Source organism: Nomascus leucogenys, chromosome X (assembly GCF_006542625.1).
Source record: "Nomascus leucogenys isolate Asia chromosome X, Asia_NLE_v1, whole genome shotgun sequence".
NCBI classification, from domain to species: Eukaryota; Metazoa; Chordata; class Mammalia; order Primates; family Hylobatidae; genus Nomascus; species Nomascus leucogenys.
In genome coordinates, this window is record NC_044406.1 from 45,008,680 (window position 1) to 45,031,362 (window position 22,683).

Sequence of the window (22,683 nt, forward strand, 5' to 3'; positions counted from 1 at the left end):
GCACGGGGGTGGTTGCGCCACCGCCAATGGCCAAGATGGCGGTTTCCAGGGACCCTGTGTTTCTTATAGTGTTCGGTTTGAGGACAAAAGCGTGTGACCATTTTCCGTGGCGAGTGGTACAAAAGGCCCAGGGCGTCATCCCTTGGCGGCGAGAGGCGATCGGACTGTCCAGCGGCCTAGCTCTCGCCCGCAGGGAGGCCGAAGTCCCCCTTCTCCCACTTCGTCCTCTTGCATCGCGACCCTCCCAGTCGCTGCGGCATTGGGTGTTTGTGTCCCTCCGTCCCGAAAGCCATTGTTCCCGCTTTTTTCCCCTCCTGGGAATAGGAAAAAGAGTCGCGCCTCTGGCGTCAATAGCGCTCGGAGGCGTGGCCATCTAGGGTCCAGGCTGGTCTCAGGGAACCCGACCCTGGGCCTGGCTCTCAGAGAGTCATGGGAGCAAGGGGTCTGGCTCAGGCGGGGAAGTGGCCTGGAGGATGGGCTTTTGAGCTTGGCTGCAGAGCCAGCGATCTCTTGAAATGAGGAAAGAAACCCTCATCCTGATTTTTCTCTACGCAATAGAGGGGCTCCAATTCCTGAGATCCTAGACACCCTGGGAGAATCTAGATTTTACTTTTTTGAAAACGCACTGTAAATAGCAAAGAGGTGTTTTCTCTGAGATTGCCAGCCAGTGGCAACATGGTCCCCTAAAAAGGCCTGTAATGGCCTTGAGGAAAGTTTTCTGTTTCCTGTCTGGGCCTGGGGGAAACAGACTAAGTGTGTCCTCCATCCTTCTGTGCCTGCCTAGTCACCAAGCAGGCTTCCTTGGGTCAGGCATGGCAGGGTCTCCACCAGGTACAAAGCAATCCCTTCTGTGCTGGAGCCAACTGGTGCCAGACACTGTTTATAGATGAAAGTGTCAAAGCTGATCATGGAATCCATCAGATATGTATTTAATTTCCATTTGAACATGGGTCTTCCTCCTTTTTCTTTTTCTCTTTCTTCTCTGCAGGTTAACTTGCATTCCCCAGGTAGTTTGAATGAGTCTCAGCCCAAATTTGCAAACTGAGTACAGCCATCCCCTGGGAAGTTACCCTGTCTAAGCCCCCTGTACAAGTCCTAGGAAAAGAACCTGTTTTCCTTTGGGCATGTGAGCAGTGAATTATTGCTCATTCAGAATTTCATGTGTATGTGTTGCTGATGGCCAGGTTTAGAGATACCAACCTATTTATTTTTAGAGGAGAGGTGAGCTGATAACATTCTTTTCAGACATCACTATCACTAGGCAGGAAAGGGCTAATAGTATGACAGTATCCTGAGGACAACAGAGAAACTGCAAACTGCAAAAGCACCTGGTCTGTGGCCCTGACCAGCATCTCTCCATATCAGGATATGGAGATTCTGCAGGAACAGGTATTTCTTCAGAAAGAGAAGGGACTGATGGTTTAGATGTGACCGGATGCAGGGCACGCTCTTATTGCCATGCCAGCATTTGCTATTCATGATGTTAGTATTCAAAAATTAAGAAACACCCTGCCTGGGCCATTGGTGTCTACTAATCCATTGGAAGAGAAGACTGGAATCCACCACTTGGTAGCTTCTTGGGTCTCATTCCCCGCTCTTCTCCCATAGCTAAGGACCACCTATCCTAGATGGCTGCTGTTATTGTTCAAAGGAACATCTTTAGAGCCTCAAGCCCAGGAATAGCCCGTGGTAGGCACCTGGTAAATGTTAGTTTTCACTGTCCTCTCCCAACACTATGAAACATGCAGCACTCTCTGCAACTGCCCCTGTGGATTTCCATAGGCAGGAGAATATCCAGTGTTAAGTGGAGTTGGTATTTTCAGAAATGAAGCCCCTTTCCTTATTTGTGCCAGCCCATTTTGTCTTGGGCATATGTGCATTGCATTATTGCCCACTCTGTATTTTATTTGCATCTGTAACGAAGGCCAGGTTCAGAGATACCACCCTATTTACTTCTAGAGGAGAGGTGAACTGATAACCTTCTTTTCTCATATCATTATCTCTAGGTAGGAAAGGGTTAATAGAGTTAGTGTGACAGTGTCCTGTGGACAGCATAGAAACCTCCCCAACTTCCATCCGCCTGCGAGCTGCAGAAGTACCTGGTTTGTGGCCTTTGCCAGCCTCTCTTCATATCCCTATTCTGCAGGAACAGGTGCTTGAACATTAGGAGAAGGGGCTGAATCTTTGGATGGGGTTTCATGAAGGGCACACCATTACTGGGATGCTAGCATTTGCCATTCATGACATTGGCATTCGGGTATCATGAAACACAGGAAAGTTTTTCCAACCCCCCACCGTATTGACTGTTGGGATCTACTAATCCATTAGAAGAGAAGGCTCAAATCCGTCACTTACTGACTCGTTGGGCTTAAGTTCCCTCCTCTTTGCCATAGCCAAGCACCACCTGTCCTAGATGGCTCCTGTTTTGTTCAGAGGAACATCTCTAGAGCTGCAGGCCCAGGAATAGCCCTTGGCAGGCACCTGGTAAAAAGTGTTTTCATTTTCCTCTCTCCCACACTATAGAACATGCTGGTGCCCCTTTTGGACTTTTCCATACTGTGGGCTTCCCTTTTGCCATTTCCTTGCACAGTTGTGCCTGTGCCTGGCACCAACTTTGCCCAGGATCACCACTTGTATCCACCTGCAGACATTTTTAAATGCATACGTTAGGCTTCTTATTGAGTTGAAATTTATTTTATTCCTGATGCTACAATATTATTTGCATTGATACCCAGTCCACAGTTTGTTTCAGTCATCCTGGTGGGGTGGGCCTTCCGAAATCCAGTTTGAATCTCCCTGTAGCAAAAGACTTGCAAGGTTATTTGTCAGGAAGTTCCAGACCTTAGCAGCAGTTACTGCAAGGCACTGCTGGGCTTTTTCCACAACTGAAGGGCAGAGGTCCTGAGTAATTGCAGTGGGCAGGAGTTGAGTCATGCTTGGTTTCTTGCTGTGGTTTGGTATGTTGCTAATGATCCCTGGAACCTGCCTCTTCCTAGATCCTTTCCCTCCAGTGAGTGTGGCGACAGGCCCATCAGGCAATGCCTTGATGACATTCCACTCTTTGAACTGTGTGAGTTCCTGTAGGGAAAGGAAAGCCAGTTACAAGTGGTCATCTCCTACCTGGATGGCACTGCTCTGTATATGGCTGCCTTGTGGATTTTCACAGGGAAGGGAGTATCTAGACTTGAGTGTAACTGCAATAGACAACAAAGGAATGGGGAATACATGCAAGGGAACTGGTTGATGGCCTAAGATAATACCATGAAGCCAATCTCATGCCTGTCTGGTAGTTCAGAGGTTAGAGCTCCAGTCTTTGAGCGACTGTGCCCATTGTTGAGAAGTATGTATACTATGATAAACACCAAAGGTGGGAGTCTTCAGCCAGCCTCCAGGTGGCTCTATTTTAGAGGTCTCTTTCTGTTCTTGAAAGATGGTACAGGAAGTCAGAGTATAATAAGATGTACAGTGAATTTAGATGATGCCAGGCCTTGTGCTATGTGATTTACATTAATTACTTCATTTAAAAATCTTTTTTTTTTTTTTTAGACAGAGTCTCGCTCTGTCACCCAGGCTGAAGTGCAGTGGTGTGATCTTGGCTCACTGCAACCTCCACCTCCTGGATTCAAGCGATTGTTCTGCCTCAGCCTCCCAAGTAGCTGAGATTACAGGCGCGTGCCACCATACCCAGCTAATTTTTGTATTTTTAGTAGAGACGGGGTTTCACCATGTTGGCCAGGCTGGTCTTGAACTCCTGACCTCAGGTGATCAGCCCGCCTCAGTCTCCCAAAGTGCTGGGATTACAGGCATGAACCACTGCACCCAGCCCATTTTAAAATTCTCAATGTCTGTCATTATTATGATACCCTATCTTACAGATAAAGAGACTGAAGCCCACAGATATCAAGCAACTCACCAAAAGCTTCATAGCTGATAAATGAACTCAAGATTTAAGGTTAGACAGTTTGGATCCAAAACATACACCATTGATCTTGACACTATTCTGTAGTTACTAGAGCACCCCATTTACAAAAAAAGGATCAGGGTCATTACATGACTTGCTCAATTTGGACAGCCAGTAAGTGCCAGAATTAAAGCTAACACTTAGGTCTCCTGACTTCAAATCCCATTCTTTTTTCAGGCTGACATTTGTCTTATCCCAGGTCCTCTGGAGCAGTGCATCTCAGACTTGAATGCACATTGGCATCCCCTTAAGGATCTTGTTAAATTGGGGATTCTGATTCAATACTTCTGTAAAGGGCCTGAAATTCTGCATTTCTAACAAGCTCCCAGGCGATGCTATTACTGCCGGTCCTCAGACTATGCTTTCAGTCAAAAGAAGATTTGAGCAACCCTCTGGTTTAGCAGCTGTGGCTTCCAAGCAGGAGAATTTCCTTAAACACATGTCTACCTACACACACACACACACACACACACACACACACACAAAAAGACACAGCAGGTGTGTTCTCTGAGTCTCACTTCTGAGACCCTTTAACAATTCCCTTCTGGGGTGAAGAGTCTGAGGCCCAAGGAGGGAAAAGACTGTTCAGGGAGTTGTTAACAGACTGGAACTAGGACCCATTCCACTTGACTTCTCAGCCAGTGTTCCTCCCTCCCCCGTTCCTTCCTCTGTTGCATGAGGGTTTCTGGGGAGAATAGTAGTAAAGGAATGGGCATTGTTCAATATCACATTATTCATTACTTTGCAGGAAAAAACAAGGTGATCCTCATTCCAGATCTTCTTGCCCACCATGCTGTACTGAACACGTGATTTAGCTGCCTGGGAGGATCCAACTGTACTGCGACTAGGAGAAAGGTCAAAATGGTTCCCTTCAGAAATCTGCTTGCCCATGCAGCTACCATCCTGGGGAAAATGTAACTACAGCAACTTCTCAGATGCTCAGATACCATTTGTAAGCCCAGTTGCCTGCCCACAAACTCCAGGAACTACCAGTAACTAGATGCATACTACAACTTTTGTAGTACTATGGTTAGGCCAAACTACTGATTAGACCCAAAATTTAATGGCTCAGATACAATCTCTTTCTTGCTCACACAAGAATCAACCATGGGTATTCCATATTGACAGGCAGTGCCCCTTCATGTAGACCCAGCCTGTTATCATCTCTGCTGTCTTCAAAATGGCTTCCAAGGCACCCTGGTCATCATCACTCCTGGAAGTAAGAAAGAACGTGGATGAGCATAGCTCAGGGTTTACAACTAGCTTTCAGGATCACCATGGTCAGGAAATTGTTTCTGCCACCCAGAGGTCAGAAAACTGCAGAAAGCCATTGCTGATAGCATGAGTATCCCATTGGCCCCAGAATGATTAGCTTAGAAAGGAGTTTAACAGGGTGCTATGAAAACTCACATCTACTCTTCCTGCTAGAGGAAAAGTATGGCTTCTAGCTCCCTTCTCTCTTCCAAATTTTCTTCAGAGATTGCATTCACAAGGGAGTCTGAGAAATATTGTCTCAAGGCCTCCAGTCTCTGAAATCCAGGGAAGGGAATAAGAGTGGGAATGTTGTGGAGTGTCAATAGAAATACCTGGTGCATCTTTGAAATTCACATTAAAGTTGAAAGATTTGTCTCCCTTTTCTTCCTTCCAGACTGAAGTAGAAGACTGCAGAACCCTCTAGTGTCGCTGCAAACTGAGGCATCAGCTGCTGAGGCAAGCAACAATGGTTTGTGTCATGAAATTTTCTTTTCCAGGCCCTAAACTCCTTGGGTATAAAGTTAGCCCTAGTTTATACTCCCCAGTATTCTTGTTCCCCTGATTTAAATGTGTCCCCCAAAATTCATGTGTTGGAAAGTTAATCCCCAGAGGAACATTGTTTAGGTGGGGCCTTTAAGTTTGAGAGGCGAGTAGGATTAATGTGGGACTGGGTTCGTTATTGTGGGAGTGGAGTTCTTATAAAGGATGAGTTTGTCCCCCTCTCTTGCTCTGTCTCTCCTCTGTGATGCCTTCTGCTATGTTATGATACAGCGAGAAGGCCTTCATCAGATGTGATGTGGCCCTTCAGTCTTGGACTTCCCAGATTCCAGACCCATGACCCAAATAAATTCTGTTAACTAAAAATTACCTAGTCTGTGGTATTCTGTTATAGCAGCATAGAATGAACTAAGACAGAAAATTGGTACTGAGAAGTGGGGCAATTGTTATAACAAATACCTGAAAATGTGGAAGCACCTTTGAAATTGGGTAATGGTTAGAGGCTGGAAGAATTTAGAGGAGCAGACTAGAAAAAGCCTAGATTGCCGTAAATGGAGCATAAAGGTCATTTCTGGTGAGGGCTCAGAAGAAGACAAGAGCTGTAGAAAAAGCCTAAATCTTCTTAGAAATTAGTTAAGTGGCCATTGTATTACGTCATTCTTGCATTGCTGTAAAGAAATACCTGGCTCTCTGCTCCTCCTGTTCGACAGACAACCGCATCTTCTCCTGCATTGCCAGCCGCATCCATGAGACACCATGGGGAAGGTGAAGGTCGGAGTCAACGGATTTGGTTGTATTAGGCGCCTGGTCAGCAGGGTTGCGTTCAACTCTGTTAAAGTGGATATTGTCGCCATCAACACCCCTTCATTGACCTCAACTACATGGTCTACATGTTCCAGTATGATTCCACCCATGGCAAATTCCGTGGCACTGTCAAGGCTGAGAATGGGAAATTTGTCATCAAATGGAAATCCCATCACCATCTTTCAGGAGCAAGATCCCTCTAAAATCAAGTGGGGTGATGCTGGCGCTGAGTATGTCATGGAGTCCACTGGCATCTTCACCACCATGGAGAAGGCTGGGGTTCACTTGCGGGGGGAGCCAAAAGGGTCACCATCTCTGCCCCCTCTGTTGATGCCCCCATGTTTGTGATGGGCGTGAACCATGAGAAGTATGACAACAAACTCAAGATTGTCAGCAATGCCTCCTGCACCACCAACTACTTAGCACCCCTGGCCAAGGTCATCCATGACAACTTTGGTATCGTGGAAGGACTCATGACCACAGTCCACGTCATCACTGTCACCCAGAAGACTGTGGATGGCCCCTCCGGGAAACTGTGGCGTGACGGCCGCGGGGCTCTCCAGAACATCATTCCTGCCTCTACTGACGCTGCCAAGGCTGTGGGAAAGGTCATCCCTGAGCTGAACGGGAAGCTCACTGGCATGGCCTTCCGTGTCCCCACTGCCAATGTGTCAGTGGTGGCCCTGACCTGCTGTCTGGAAAAACCTGCCAAATATGATGACATCAAGAAGGTGGTGAAGCAGGCATTGAAGGCCCCCCTCAAGGGCATCCTGGGCTAAACTGAGCACCAGGTGGTCTCCTCCGATTTCAACAGCGTCACCCACTCCTCCACCTTCAATGCTGGGGCTGGCATTGCCCTCAATGACCACTTTGTCAAGCTCATTTCCTGGTATGACAATGAATTTGGCTACAGCAACAGGGTGGTGGACCTCACGGCCCACATGGCCTCCAAGGAGTAAGACCCCTGGACCACCACCTCCAGCGAGAGCACAAGAGGAAGAGAGAGACCCTCACTGCTGGGGAGTCCCTGCCACACTCAGTCCCCCACCACACTGAATCTCCCCTCCTCACAGTTTCCATGCAGACCACTTGAAGAGGGAGGGGCCTAGGGAGCCCCACCTTGTTGTGTACCATCAGTAAAGTCCCCTGTGCTCAGCCAAAGAAAAAAAAAGAAGAAAAGAAAAGAAATACCTGAGGTTGGGTAATTTATAAAGAAAAGAGGTTTAATTGGCTCACAGTTCTGCAGGCCGCACAAACATGGTGCCAGCATCTGCTTGGCTTCTGGGGAGGTCTCAGGGAACTTTTACTCATGGTGGAAAGCAAAATGGGAGCAGGCATGTCATATGGTAAGAGCAGGAGCAAGAAACAGCGAAGGGGAAGATGGCACACACTTTTAAACAACCAGATCTTGTGAGAACTCACTATCACAAGGACAGCATCAAGGGGATGATGCTAAACCATTCATAAGAAATCCAGCCCCATGATTCAGTGACCTCCCACCAGGCCCCACCTCCAACATTAGGGATTACAATTGAACGTGTGATTTATAGGGGACAACATCCAAACTATATCAGTTGTGATCAGAATGTTGGTAGAAATACAGACAGTAAAAGCCATTCTGATGAGGTCTGACAGAACTGAGGGACAAGGTATTGGAAACTGGAGTAAAGGCCATCCTTGCTATACAGTTGCAAAGACTTTGGTGGAATTTGTGTTCATGTCCTAAGACTTTGTGGAAGGCAGAACCTAAGAGTGATGAACTAGGATATCTGGCAGAAGAAATATCTATGCAGTAAAGCGTTCAACATGTTGCATGGCTTCTTTCGGCTATTCACAGTAAAATCAGAGAAAACAAATAATTTAAAGGCAGAATTTATAATTAGAAGGGAAGCAGAATGGAAAGATTTGTAAAACTTCCAGTCTGGCATGTAAAGAATAAAAAAGGGTGTTCGAGAGAGAATATTAAGGGTGTGGCCAAGCCACTGTTTGCTAAAGAGATTAATATGGATAGAAAGTTCTGTTCATCAGTATATTGGGGAGAATGACCCCAAAGGGATTCCGGAGATCTTAAAGGCAAGCTAGGATTTTGAAAGCAGGGTTTCCAGAGAGTTCCCTGCAGGACCTCAGCATTCACTGCCCTGTGCCAACTTGGGACTCTGCCCCCTGAGTTCTGCACAGTGCTCCTCAGCCACCTGGCCATGGCTCAAGAAGGCCCAGATAGGGCTCATCCTACCACTTTAGAAGGTAGAAGCTGTAAATCTTGCTGGCATCTACATGATGCTAATTCTGCAGGCATTCAGAATGTAAGAGCTATAGGGCCATGTCAGATTTCAAGGATGTAATGGACAGCCTGGCAGCCCCGGCAGACTTGTCACAGAAGTAGAGCCACCACAGAGTCCCCCTAGGGTATTACTTAGTGGAGTCATTGGAGTGGAGCAGCTCCTGAGACTACAGAACTGTAAGGCTAGCAGCATGCAACTCCAGCCTGGGAAAGCTGCAGGCATGAGACTTCAACCAGTGAGAGCTCCTGGGTGGTCTGAGCCCAGCAAAGCCATAGCGGCAGCACTGCCTGAGGCCTTGGGGGTCAAACCCCCACCCTAGTGTGCCCAGGATGTAGGGCATGGAATCAAAGGAGATTATTCTGTCTTCTTAAGTTTCAATATTCTTTTCCTTCTTGGGTTTTGGACTTATTGGGGATCAGTTACCCCTTTATTTTTGCCTCTTTCTCACTTTTGGAATGAGAATGTCTATCTTATGCCTGTCCTACTGTTGTATTCTGGAAGTAGATAACGTGTTTAATTTCACAAGCTCACAGCTGGAGGAAAATTTGCCTCAGGATGGATCACACCTTGAGTGTTACCCATATCTGATTTAGATGGGACCCTGGACTTTTGACTTTTGAGTTGATGCTGAAACAAGTTAAAACCTTTTGGGCTATTGAGATGGAATGAATGTATTTTGCCTGTGAGAAGGACATGAATTTTGGGGGCCAGGTGTGGAATGCTATGGTTTGAATGTGTCTCCCAAAGTTCATGTGTTGGAAACTTAATCCCTAATGCAGCAGTGTTGAGAGGTGGGATCTTTAAGAGATAATTAGGTCATGAGAGCTTTGCCCTCATGAATGGATTACTGCTATTATCTTGGGAATAGTTTCCTGATAAAAAGATGAGTTTGACTCCCTTTCCTCTCTTTCTCACCCATATGATGCCTTCTCTCATGTTATGCAGCAAGAAGGCCCTCACCAGATGTGGCCCCTTCATCTTGGACTTCCCAAACTTCAGAACTGTATGCAAAATAAATTTCCGTTTGTTATAAATTATCATTTTGTGATATTCTGTTATATAAGCACAAAACGAACTAAGACACTTGTATACACTTGTACATGTATGTACTTGTGCATGTGCATATACATACACTTGCAGACCCATATCTCAGACAGAAAATCTTCCAGTGTCACAGTGGAGAAGCTTGAAACATTCCTAAATCATGAGACAAAGGATGCTTCAGATGAGTTGGGAGAACTTCCTAGATTCTGCCCAAATGCTACTGGCCTCAGAGGCCAAGTCTGCAGTCATGGAGGCCCTTAGGCATGGAGCATCCTCCTGTGCACTGAGCTTGGAGGAAAATTCCAGGATTTCTTTTGTGTGGCATCTTTGAGAGCAGTCCCATCAATAGAAACAACCTACTCACCCTCCTGAGAGCCCCATCTACTCAGTGAACACTCAATGAGCATGAGCAAACTATAATGAATGAAGAGTCGTGTTTCCCAAGTTGGGTTCCTGATGAAGGAATTCTTGAGTCAATGATTTTGACCTAGAGAAATCTTTTGCTGGAGAAAATGAAGCTAAATGAGCTGGATCAAGACTGATAAACCCATTGCCCTCGTGCTGCCGTTATATTCTTCTACATCCATGGCCGCTAGTGTTTGTCAATAATTGTACTCTTTCCAGCTGAGGTCAGACAAGGTCTTAAAGTCATTCTCAACTATCTAGAGATAGTTCTAGACTATATTTACCAATCAGAGTTGGCAAATAAGTTGAAATTTATTTACCGTGCCTGCCTAAGTGTAGCATTTCACAAAATGTGTTCCACAAAACATTGGTTCTCTGGCTTATTAGCAAGTATGATGCAAGATTTCTGTAATTGTGAAAACTTGGAAAACATTGTGTACAAATGTTTTTTCATGTTAGGACTTCTAGAACCTGTAAAATGCTAATTTACTGTATAGGTCTCCCATAATACATTTTCCAAGTGTGTCTCACTATAGAACTTATTCCGAAGATCACATAGAGAGATGAAAAAGATTATTTGCTGAATAATAATGTGTCCTATAGTTGCCTGAAAATGGGCTAAGTGGGATAAATGGCTGCTGATCCTCCAAATTAAATGAGGGACTGCTCATGATCTCAACTTCTCACAAGGTTGCTGGGCAGCTGTCATTTTTAGCACTCCCCTGAACAACCAGCATCCAAGCTCAGATAATTGTCTTCTACTTACAATGGCACTTTCGTGCTCTACCTATGAAAAGGAAGAGAAGTAGGGGATGGGGGTCCTTTCCTGGTTCATCCAGTTGCACCCAGCCCAAATATGTGTTTCTGCAAGATAACAAGGGAATGGGAGACCTGTGCTTTTTTCTGACCCATACATGCGTGACCCTGCCTGCCTCAGTGATACTTTCTGGTGATTGACTAAGCCCTTTACTTGATAGTAGTACCTAATGTGGAGTGATCGTGGCAGAAAAGTTTCACTGTTTCATTCAAGGGTTGCAAAGCATCCTCTCTGGGTTTGAGGACAAATCACCCATAATGCTCATGATTGAATGGCCTCATTTTCTGTGGCCCATAAATGCCCCTAAACTGACAGGCAATTTGAATTGATAGCCTTTTGATTGTATGGCCAGAATGTCTCTAGGTCACAGAAACACTCCTGAATGGGCAGTTCATTTGGCCCTAGGTAGCTAGTCACTAGGCAGTTACAATGTCTGGAGGCCACAGATGTACACCTGAATGAGCAGATAATTTGCTACATCACTATGGTAAAAAAAAAAAAAAGAGGCTGAGGCCGGGTGCGGTGGCTCACGCTTGTAATCCCAGCACTTTGGGAGGCCGAGGTGGGCGGATCATGAGGTCAGGAGATCGAGACCACGGTGAAACCCTGTCTCTACTAAAAATACAAAAAATTAGCCGGGCGTGGTGGCGGGCGCCTGTAGTCCCAGCTACTCGGAGAGGCTGAGGCAGGAGAATGGCGTGAACCCGGGAGGCGGAGCTTGCAGTGAGCCAAGATTGCGCCACTGCACTCCAGCCTGGGCGACAGAGCGAGACTCCGTCTCAAAAAAAAAAAAAAAAGAGGCTGAGATACAAGGCTGCCTATTGTTATATTTCTCAGCTTTTCTATGTTTGAGCTTTAAAGATGAAGAGAAAGGGACAAAAGAGAGCCCACCCCACCCCCAAATCTGGTCATCATTGTGGCAGCTGATGCAGCCCAACTCCTCAGATTCAATCATTATACAATGTACCAGACAGAGGACTTTTGGATAAAATCAGGTATAGGTAAAACTGTTACAATGCATGGAAATAGTAATAAGACTTCTCCCAAGACTGGTAGTACCATGCAGGGCTGAAGAAATCTCTGGGAGACTGGATTATTTGTCTACATGATAAAGGGGTGACATTCATGCAGTTGAATGAAGCAAGTGGTAAATAAAATGGTGTTCAGTACAGAACTCTGCAGCAGAATGACTCTGATGAGCACTGACCCAACAGTCAACAGGAGGGATCAGATATGTCTACTGACATATCTGGAATATGTCATATATATCTATTCCTGAAATGGGGGTTCAGGGGAATTAGGTTCACACACACGGGGCAGGGGCATCCCTGAGCTCCTGAATGTAGAGGTAATATCCCTGTGAGGTTGGAACTGCTTTGAAACAGCTTGCCATTTTAGTATGGTTTACGTGGAAATCTTGGGAGTCAAAGTCCCTGAGAGTCCAATGATAAGCCTTGACTCAAAATGGTGAATGGGAATATGGTGCAACCTTTTAAGTGGAAGATGCCCCTAACTTTTCTCCTTCAACCAGAGAATATCATAATGGATGAGATAATCATCATGCTGGATCCACATACTCTGTCTTATGGGATAAGAGACATGGGGTCCTACAAAGTAGCCCAAGTTTGGCTGGACTGGACTCATTCATTTAGACTTGTGATAATGGCCTCCAAAACAATTAGTCTTGTGACTTACTGTAAGAAGGAATACTGATGAAAAGTCAACCAAAAAAACAATCATGACTTCTGGTCTCTCTACCCTGGGGAGGGCTCATGAGCTCCAGGAGTCAGAAGGTGGGGAGGGGGGAACAGAACCCCCCCTCCATGTGATGTCCTCCATAATGCCTATCCCCTACATCTTACATGGATTCCCAGGGTCATCTTCTCTGTACCTACTGGGATGGGATGAAGACAAAGCTCACCTTCCTCTGCCTACATGATACCACATGATGGGGCACATGTGCAGAGGCCAATGACAGAGGGTGGTGTGAAATCTGAGGGGCTCAGACTCCCAAGGAGGTATCCCTGTGTCCTCAAGTTGGAAGAGTAGATGGAGGTATGGCTTCTCCTTTGGAGTACATCATTGTCAGCCTTGCTCCACTCTTCATTGAAGGCTGCCATCATGTGCACACACTGAATCTGGCAGCTGCCCAACGGGTGCTCATCTGGGTGTGGGGACGAATGGCTCGCATTGCTCAGATTAAGGAATCTGGCTTTACATCCACTGGTTCAGCAGACACAGTCTTCTTCTGAGGTCATTTGTGTTGATAAAACGGTAATTCCTGGGTCTCTGTGGAATGTACTGCTCCGAGAAGAGGATAGACTGTCTGGCTCCTCCCAAGTGGAATGACAAACAGTAGTTGGTTGGGCATGGATATGTCTAACCCCAGAAAACATTCTTCTTTTCTTCATCAAATAACAAGAACATTACAATAAAAAAGCTTACTTTAGAAGAGACTGTTTTGTAGTTAGAGACAGAAACAGGCATGTGTCAATTCAATGTAATTTTGTTGTTGTACAGAGTGTAGTTTTTTCTTGTAGAGTGTATTATTGCTGCCTTCACAATATTGGCTCTGAAGTTACAAGCACTGGTGCCCCAAATGACTGTTACCAGGGGATGGAAGCTATTCAATGTGTTATATTATATGTTTTCAGCATGGCCTTTTCCTGTTCAAAAAGATACACTTAAATATTTAAACTGGCAACATTTTCCTGGTTAATTGGCCTTTTTAATTGGCCTATCAAAATATCATTGTTTAGGTTGGGCACGGTGGTTTACGCCTGTGATCCCAGCACTTCGGGAGGCTGAGGCAGGCAGATCACCTGAGGTCAAGAGTTTGAGACCAGCCTAGCCAACAAGGCAAAATCCTGTCTCTACCAAAAATACAAAAATATTAGCTGGGCATGGTGGCCCGTGCCTGCAGTCCCAGCTACTCAGGAGGCTGAGGCAAGAGAATCGCTTGAACCTGGGAGGTGGAGTTTGCAGTGAGCCGAGACTGAATCACTGCACTCCAGCCTGGGTGACAGAGTGAGACTCTGTCTCAAAAACAAACCAACCAACAAACAAACAAAAACTATATATATGTGTATATATATATATGCAGAAACAAACAAAAACTATATATATATATAATATGATTGTTTATCTCTAATCATCCAATCATTCTTCCTGCCATAAAATCTACTTTGTCTAATATTAATTGTATCAGTTGGAGTTTAGTAGGATACATACAAGAAATTGGCTTACATCAGCGGTCCCCAACCTTTTTGGCACCAGGGACTGTTTTCATGGAAGAGAGTTTTTCCATTGATAGGGGCAGGGGGATGGTTTCAGGGTGAAACTGTTCCACCTTAGATTGCCAGGCATTAGATTCTCATAAGGAGGACTCAACCTAGATCCCTTGCATGCACAATAGGGTTCATTCATGTGAGAATCTAATGCCACTGCTGATTGGACAAAGAGGCACAGCTCAGGCAATAATGCTCTTGGGTGTTCACCTCCTGCTGTGCAGCCCAGTTCCTAGCAGGTCACGGATCAGTACTGGTCCATGACCTAAGGGTTGGGGGCCCCTGGCTTACATGATTGTGGGGGCCGGCTATGCAAATCTGAAATCTGTAGGGCTGGGCAGCAGGCTGGAAACCCTCAGGAAAGACCTGATGCTGCAGTCCACAGGTGGAATTTTCTTCCTCAGGGAAAGCTCAGTTTTGCTCTTAAGATCTTTCAGCTGATTGGATGAGGCCCACCCAGATTACTGAGAATCATCTTCTTTACCTAAAGTCAACTGATTATAGATGTTAATCACATCTCCAAAATATCTTTGTAACAACACCTAGATTAGTATTTGATCGAATAACTGAACACTATAGCCTAGCTAAGTTAACACACAAAACTAATCATCACCGTCTACCCCTTGTAATCTTGGTACCTTACACATGTCCTTAAACTATGCTTAATCTTCAAATAAAGATAATAACAAAGTCGTATTTCCACCTAACATGATACAATTATCCAGCATACAACCAAAACTGCACCAACTCTTTCCCTAGAAGAGGATGCAAATACCTTTGAATAATGTTTACTTTTCTCCTTGACATCCTGTAACTTAAATAAATACTGTGATGTGAAGTTAACTATTATTAATACATCTTATGTTAGATTATAAAGGGATAAGGGAGGGAAGAAAACAAAAATATTACATATGCACACACGCACATAAATATCACATATTCATACAAAAACAAAGAAGAAATAACAATTACAGTCCTCATTTCTGCAACCAGTCATGTGGTCATAGCTAGGTACTTATAACTGCCATCTTTCATTACTATTTCATATTCCCTTTGCCCTCAGCAAACACCCCAGCTGGTTGTAGTATTTTGCCTGGTGGGGTTACACAACCTTCATTTCTGAGGGGTGTGGACAGTTATGAGTCCTGCCTGGATTGAGTTGTAGTTCTTCATTGACTTTAATCACAGCACATGGTAGTACCAAGGGATGCCCTAAGGAAACTCCAGTATTCTAGACAAAATCCTTCTTACCTTCAGTTGTATTAGCAGCCAGTTTCTCCTTGCTCATCAGGCCCAATCACCCCAGCCAGTACAGTAACTTCCTTCTTTGCCTGTTGATTTAGAGGCAAGAGGAACCCAAAGCAGCTGGATGGCAGTCTCAACTTCCAGTTCAGTGGAACATTGTTGCGTCTCCTAGTGGAAAGCATTCCTTCCTTTGAAACTAAGATCTCTAGACCAGTAAAACATAAGGTCCCAGAGATTGGAAGCAAAAATTTTGCTAGTGGATCTCTAGGGACGGGTAGTGCCATTCTCATTTCCATCCCTTGATTCTTGGCTTCTGCTGAGATGGTTGATTGGGTCCATGAGTAACACACCTAATCTCTTCAGCAAAAAGTTATTTAGCAAGACCCTTAACCCTCTCCCTGGAACATTTATTCCCAACAGTGAATTTTCTTTTTTTTTTTCCCCAACAGTAAATTTTCTTTTTCTTTTTTTTCCCAGCAGTGAATTTTCTAATTTTAGCGTCTTTTGCAAACTGGGTAGGCCAAGAACCTCCCAAATCGTCCAATGCTCATTCCATTTTGTTTAACAATTTCTTTCTCAATTTATCCCTTTCCTCCTGCATTTTACTTTAAGCAGCAAGAAGAAACTAGGCCACACTTTTAGCACTGCTTGGAAATCTCCTCAGCTACATCCCTAAATTCATCACTTACAAGTTCTGCTTTCTACACAACTGTGGAATACAACTCAGCCAAGTTTTCTGCCACTATATAACAAGGATCACCTTTTCTCCATTCCCAATGCACATCCCTCATTTCCTTCTGCACTCTTACTATACGTGCCTTTATTGTTCATATTTTTATCAAAATTCTGCATAACAATATATGTATTCTCTAAGATTATAGAAGCCTTCTCTACCATACCCCTCGTTTCCTCCTGAGCCCTGACGTGAATTGCCTTGATGTTCATATTTCTACTAATAATCATTTCAAGGCAATCTGGAATTTTTCCATCATGCTTCTTAAACTTTTTCCAGCCTCTGTCCAGTATGCAATTCCACAGCCATTTCCATATTTTTAGCTATTTGTTACTCCAGCACCCTGCTTCCTAGTACCAAAATCTTTATTAGTTTCCTAGGGCTGCTATAACAAATTACCACAAATTTAGTGGCTTAAAAACTGAAATTTACTTTCACACAGTTCTGGAGGGCAGAAGTCTAAAATCAAGGTTTGACAGGAATGCAATTCTTCCAAAGGTGCTGGGGAAGGATGCTTCCTATTCTCCCACCTTCTGGTGGCTCTGAGGAGTCCTTGGCTCATGGCTACATAACTCCAGTCTCTGCTTGTCTTTACTGGTATTCTCCTCTTCTCTCTCTTCTCCTCTTAAGTCTCTAATAAGGACGTTTGTCATTGGATTTAGAGCCCATCTGGATAATCTTGAATAATTTCACCTCAAGATCCTTAATTTAATTACTTTTGCAAATATCCCTTTGCCAAATAAGGCTACATTCACAGGTTCTGGGGGTTAGGACATAGCTTTTTGGGGACTACCATTCAACCCACAATATTAACATAGCTACACCAACCTTCTTTTGATTAGTATTTGCATTGTATATTATATTACATCATTTTGCTTTTCATGTCTGTGTTTTCATATTAATGATATATTTCCTGTAAACCACATATAGTTACCCTTCTTTTTAAAATCCTTTCTGACAATTTGAGCTTCATCATAATTACTGATATATGTATGTTTCAGTATACCATGTTATTACTTGTCACCTGTTTTGTCTCCCATTATTTGTTCCTTTTTTCTCTCCTTTCCTGACTTTTGGATTAATCAATTAACTTTTATTATTCTATTTCCCTTCCTTCACCTTCTTAGTTTTGCATTCTTTAATCATTATTTTAATGGTTCTAAGGATTATGATGTACACCCTTGATTTATTAGTACACTACAGATTAGTATATTTACTACTTCCTCAACAATGCAATGATGTAAAATATTTCAACTCAATTAATTCCCTCTTATATTTTGTACTATTGTTGCTGTGAATGTCAGTTCTATGTATATTTTAAGCCTTTCAATACATTATGATAATTGTTTAATACAATCAGTATTCATATAGGTTGACCTACATATTTATCCTTTCCTGTACTCTTTATTCCTTTTTGCATTTTCATATTTTGGGGATCATTATTTTCTAACCTGAATAAATACTCTGGTGACAATTAATTGTATCAGTTTTGGTTTTTCTGAGACTAGTTTTACTTTATGTTCATTTTAAAGGATATTTTCACTGGGAATATAATTCTGGGCTAGCAGCTAAAAATAAAACTCAATTTTCTAAACTACTTTATTATACATCAAGAGTTGGACTTGTGACAGTTCTGTCTAATAATGAGCAAGTGGAATTATCTGGAGAGGGTATTTGTTTTTTGAGACAGGATCTCACTGTGTCACCCAGGCTGGAGTGCAGTGGCACGATCATGGCTTATTGCAGCCTGGACCTCCCTGGCTCAAGCTATCCTCCCACCTCAGCCTCCCGAGTAGCTGGGACTACAGGCATGCACCACCACATTCAGCTAATTTAATTTTTTTTTTTTTTTTTTTTTTTAGAGATGGAGTCTCCCTGTGTTGCCCAGGCTGGTCTCAAACTCCTGGTCTCAAGCAATCATCCTGCCTTGGCCTCCTGAAGTGCTGGAATTATAGGCATGAGCCATAGCGCCTGGCTTATAGTGTAGTTTTTGATCTCCCTAAATGCTATCTTAAAACCATTATGATAGCAAAGGACCATTATGATGGCAAAAGAAAAAATTTCGCAGATTACATTATGAACAAAATGAGGTGACAAGCATCCCTAGGAACACCAGAATGCAAATGGTTGCAACCAAACCATTGACACCGGCAAGACCTTTGTAGGTCCTGTACAGGTTTAGCAGCAATACAGAGAAGTAGTGGAGAGAATATAGGGATGTTCTGGCGCGGGGTGCAATCCCAGCACTTTGGGAGGCTGAGGCAGGTGGATCATGAGGTCAGGAGTTCAAGACCAGCCTAGCCAACACGGTGAAACCCCATCTCTGCTAAAAATACAAAAATTAGCCGAGTGTGGGGGTGTGCACCTGCAGTCCCAGTTACTTCGGAGGCCGAAGCAGAATTGCTTGAACTTGGGAGGTGGAGCTTGAAGTGAGCCGAGATGGCCCCTTTGTACTCCAGTCTGGGCAACAAGAGTGAAACTCTGTCTCAAAAAAAAAACAAACAACAAAGAATATATAGGAGGGATGTTCTGATGGCCCCAAAAGCCCAAGAACACCGAATTTGCAAATACTCCTGAACTCAATTACTTACTGTCTCAGTTTCTACCACAGGAGTTACTCCTACCACCAGTTTCCTCACCTGACAACCTGTCCACTTGGGTCACCACCCTTCAAGATTCTTCCAACTGGCTGCCTTCTTGGCCCCTGGGAAAAACCCACACACCCTCACCCCACCAAATTCTGGACATACACGCTGTCTAAACTCGCTTTCCTTACGCTGCCACATCAGGCTGCTACACGAGCCTCCTCTCTACAGGTTTATCCAGGTAGGAGCAGTCTTCAGTCTCTGTCCTTATCTACATTCTAAAACTCTGAGGACATGTCAAGCTTTACCAAAAACTCCCTCACGCTGTACCCCAGAGACAGAATTGGGTAGGTCTACACGTTTGTACAGCTCAGCACCTGGGGCAGAAGCAGATGTAAGTCTCTCCATGTGGAAGGCAACCTCGGTTATTCTGAGTTATCTTGTGGACCCTCTCTTAGCTTGAGGTGGTAGTGGTGATGTCCATATCAAAGTGACGAAGTGCTCTTTACCGCAAGATTTTCCTACTAACGTTCTTTTCAAAGAAGGAATCTGCAACCTACTCTTACATAGGTTGGAGGGGGATAATCCAAAGACTTGTTGGCCACCTCATGGTTGCATTTTCCAAAATATATAGAAACACCATGTCAAAATATGAATGTACCAGGGATTAATGGGATACAAATAGAATATTTGTATCCTTCCCATTTTAGCCTTGTGTCTGCCTCTGGGTTGGTTATCCAGTATTTTGTAAACCCGAAGTAACCTTATTTCTCACAGACATAGGTGTTTTTCTAGAAATAATAAAGTCCTTCACACTGACAGGAAATGATACTAGATGGTAGCTCTGATTCACTCAGAGAAATACAAAGCTCCAGAAAAGGTAAATCTGTAGGTAAATATACAATATTATATAAATATATATATTTTCCTAATATATCTAAACGACATAAGATCGCATGAAACAACTCATTTTTTTTTTTTTTGAGACAGAGTCTTGCTTTTTTGAGACAAGAGTCTTGCTTTGTCACCAGGCTGGAGTTCTGTGGAGTGATCTTGGTTCACTGCAATCTCTGCCTCCCGGGTTCAAGCGATTCTCCTGCTTCAGCCTCCCGAGTAGCAGGGATTACAGGTGTGCACCACCACACTCAGCCAATTTGTGTATTTTTAGTAGAGATGGGGTTTCACCATGTTGGCCAGACTGGTCTCAGACTCCTGACCTCAAGTGATCCACCTGCCTCAGCCTCCCAAAGTGCTGGGATTATAGGCGTGAGACACTGCACCCAGCCTTACATAAAACAATTCTTATAAAATGATTTTTATGCTTATAACATATAAAAATATAATGTATATATGAAAATAATAGCAGAGTGTGTGTAGGGGGGAGAAGTGGACATATATGATATTAGTACAAATTTTTTATATTTTGCCAAAGGTAATTAGTAATGACTATGAAGTAGAGAGTGAGAGGTTAAGATTCATATTGTAATCCCTAGAGCAACAACTAAGAAAATAACTTTTAAATATATGGTAAAACAATTCAACAAAGGAATTTAAAGACAATGTAGGTGAAGTGGACAAATTGCTAGAAATAAACAAATTACCAAAAATGATTCAAGTAGAGACAGAGAATCTAAATAGAACTACACATAAGTGGGCCAAGCGAGATGGCTCATGCCTGTAATCCCAGTACTTTGGGAGGCCAAGGGGGGCAGATCACCTGAGGTCAGGAGTTTGAGACCAGCCTGGCCAACATGGTGAAACCCTGTCTCCACTAAAAATACAAAAATTAGCCGAGGGTGGTGGTGGGCGCCTGTAATCCCAGCTACTCAGGAGGCTGAGGCATGAGAATTGTTTGAACCAGGGAGGCGGAGGTTGCAGTGAGCCGAGATCACGCCACTGCACTCCAGCCTGGGCGACAGAGTGAGACTCTGTCTCAAAAAAAATAATAATAGTAAATAAATAGAACTATACATAAGTAAAGACATCTGAATTATTTCAGAAATTTACAAGCTGATCTTAATAGGACTCAGAATAACAAAGAGATTTTTGAAAAAAAAACAGAAGTTGAAATACTTTCACTTTCTGATTTCGGAAATTACTATAAAGCTGCAGTAATCAAGACAGCCTTGGTCAAAGGATACAAAATTTTACAGCCAGGAGGAATAAGCTTAAGAGATATATTGTACAATATGGTGACTACAGCTAATAACAATGTATTGTATACTTGAAAATTGCTAAGAGAGTAGATTTCAAATATCATCACAAATAAATGATAAGTATGTGTGGTAATGTACATGTTAATGAGCTTGATTTAGCCATTCCACAGTGTATACATATTTCAAAACATCATGTTGTACAACATAAATACACACAATTTTTATTTGTCAATTTAAATATTTTAAAAAACTATTCTAAAAATAAGTTTAAAAAGACAGTGTGATATTGTCATGAAGATAGATGATGGTACAGAATCAAGAGTCCAGAAATAAACCCTTCCATTTATGGCGAATGGATTTTTGACAAAGGTGCCAGGACAATTCAATGGAGAAAGGATAGTGTTTTCAATGATAGTTGCTGGGACAATTGGATGTCCACATGCAAAAGGATGAATTTGCACTCTTACCTCACACTATACACAAAAATTCACTTGAAATGGGTCAAAGACCTAAATTTTAGTGCTAAAACTTTTAGAGAAAAACATAAGAGAAAACTTTGGTGTGATGGTTAATTTTAGGTGTCAACTTGACTAGATGAAGGGATACCTAGAAAACTGGTAAAACATTATTTCTGAGTGTATCCGTGAGGGTGTTTCCAAAAGAGACTGGTGTGTAGTCAGTAGACTGAGTGGGGAAGATCACCCTCAATGTGGATGGGCACCATCCAGTTGGCTGGGGGCCCAGGTAGAACAAAAAGGCAGAGGAAAGGTGAATTCGTGTTCTCTCTCTCTCTCTCCCTGTCTCTGTCCTGGAGCTGGGACACCCTTCTTCTTCTGCCCTTGGACATCAGAACTCAAGGTTCTCCAGCCTTTGGATTTTGGGACTTGCACCAGCAACCTCCTAGGTTCTCAGGACTTTGACATTGGACCGAGAGTTACACCATTCGATTCTCTGGTTCTGTGGCCTTCAGATTTGGACTGAGCCATGTTACCAGCCTCTCTGGTTCTTTAGCTTGCAGATAGCCTATCATGGGATTTCTAAGCCTCTATAACCACATGAGCAAATTCTCCTAATAAATTCACCTCTTATCTATCTATCTATCATCTATCTATCTATCTATCTGTCTATCATTTATCTACCTATCTATCATGTATCTATACTACTGGCTCTGTCTCTCTGGAGAACCCCAACGAATACAGATTTTGGTACTCAGAAATAGGGCTGTTGCTATAACATATACCTGAAAATCTGGAAGCTACTTTGAAACTGGGTGATGGTTATAGGCTGGAAGAACCTGGAGGAGTATCCTAGCAAAAGCCTATATTGCCATGAATAAAGTGTTTAGAATGATTCTGGTGAGGGCTCAGAAGAAGAGAGCAGTCAGGAAAGTCCGAAATTTCTGAAAGATCACTAAGTAGTCATGATCAGAATGTTGGTAGAAATATGAATGGTAAAGGTAATTCTGGTGAGATCTCAGATGGAAATGAGAAACAAGGTATCATAAACTGCAGTAAAGTCCTTCTTTGTCATAAAATGGCAAATAACTTGGCTGAATTGTACCCATGTCTGAAGGTTTTGTGGAAAACAGAACTTAAAAGCAATGAACTAGGAT

General features: G+C 43.4%; 1 pseudogene across 1 annotated transcript; it reads left to right on the forward strand.

Annotated features, from left to right (window-relative positions):
* The first annotated feature begins 6,469 nt into the window (after positions 1-6,469).
* Positions 6,470-7,678, forward strand: LOC100594731 (annotated as a pseudogene). Its single transcript, XR_122242.4, has one exon. The product of XR_122242.4 is annotated as a glyceraldehyde-3-phosphate dehydrogenase pseudogene (transcript).
* Positions 7,679-22,683: the final 15,005 nt, after the last annotated feature.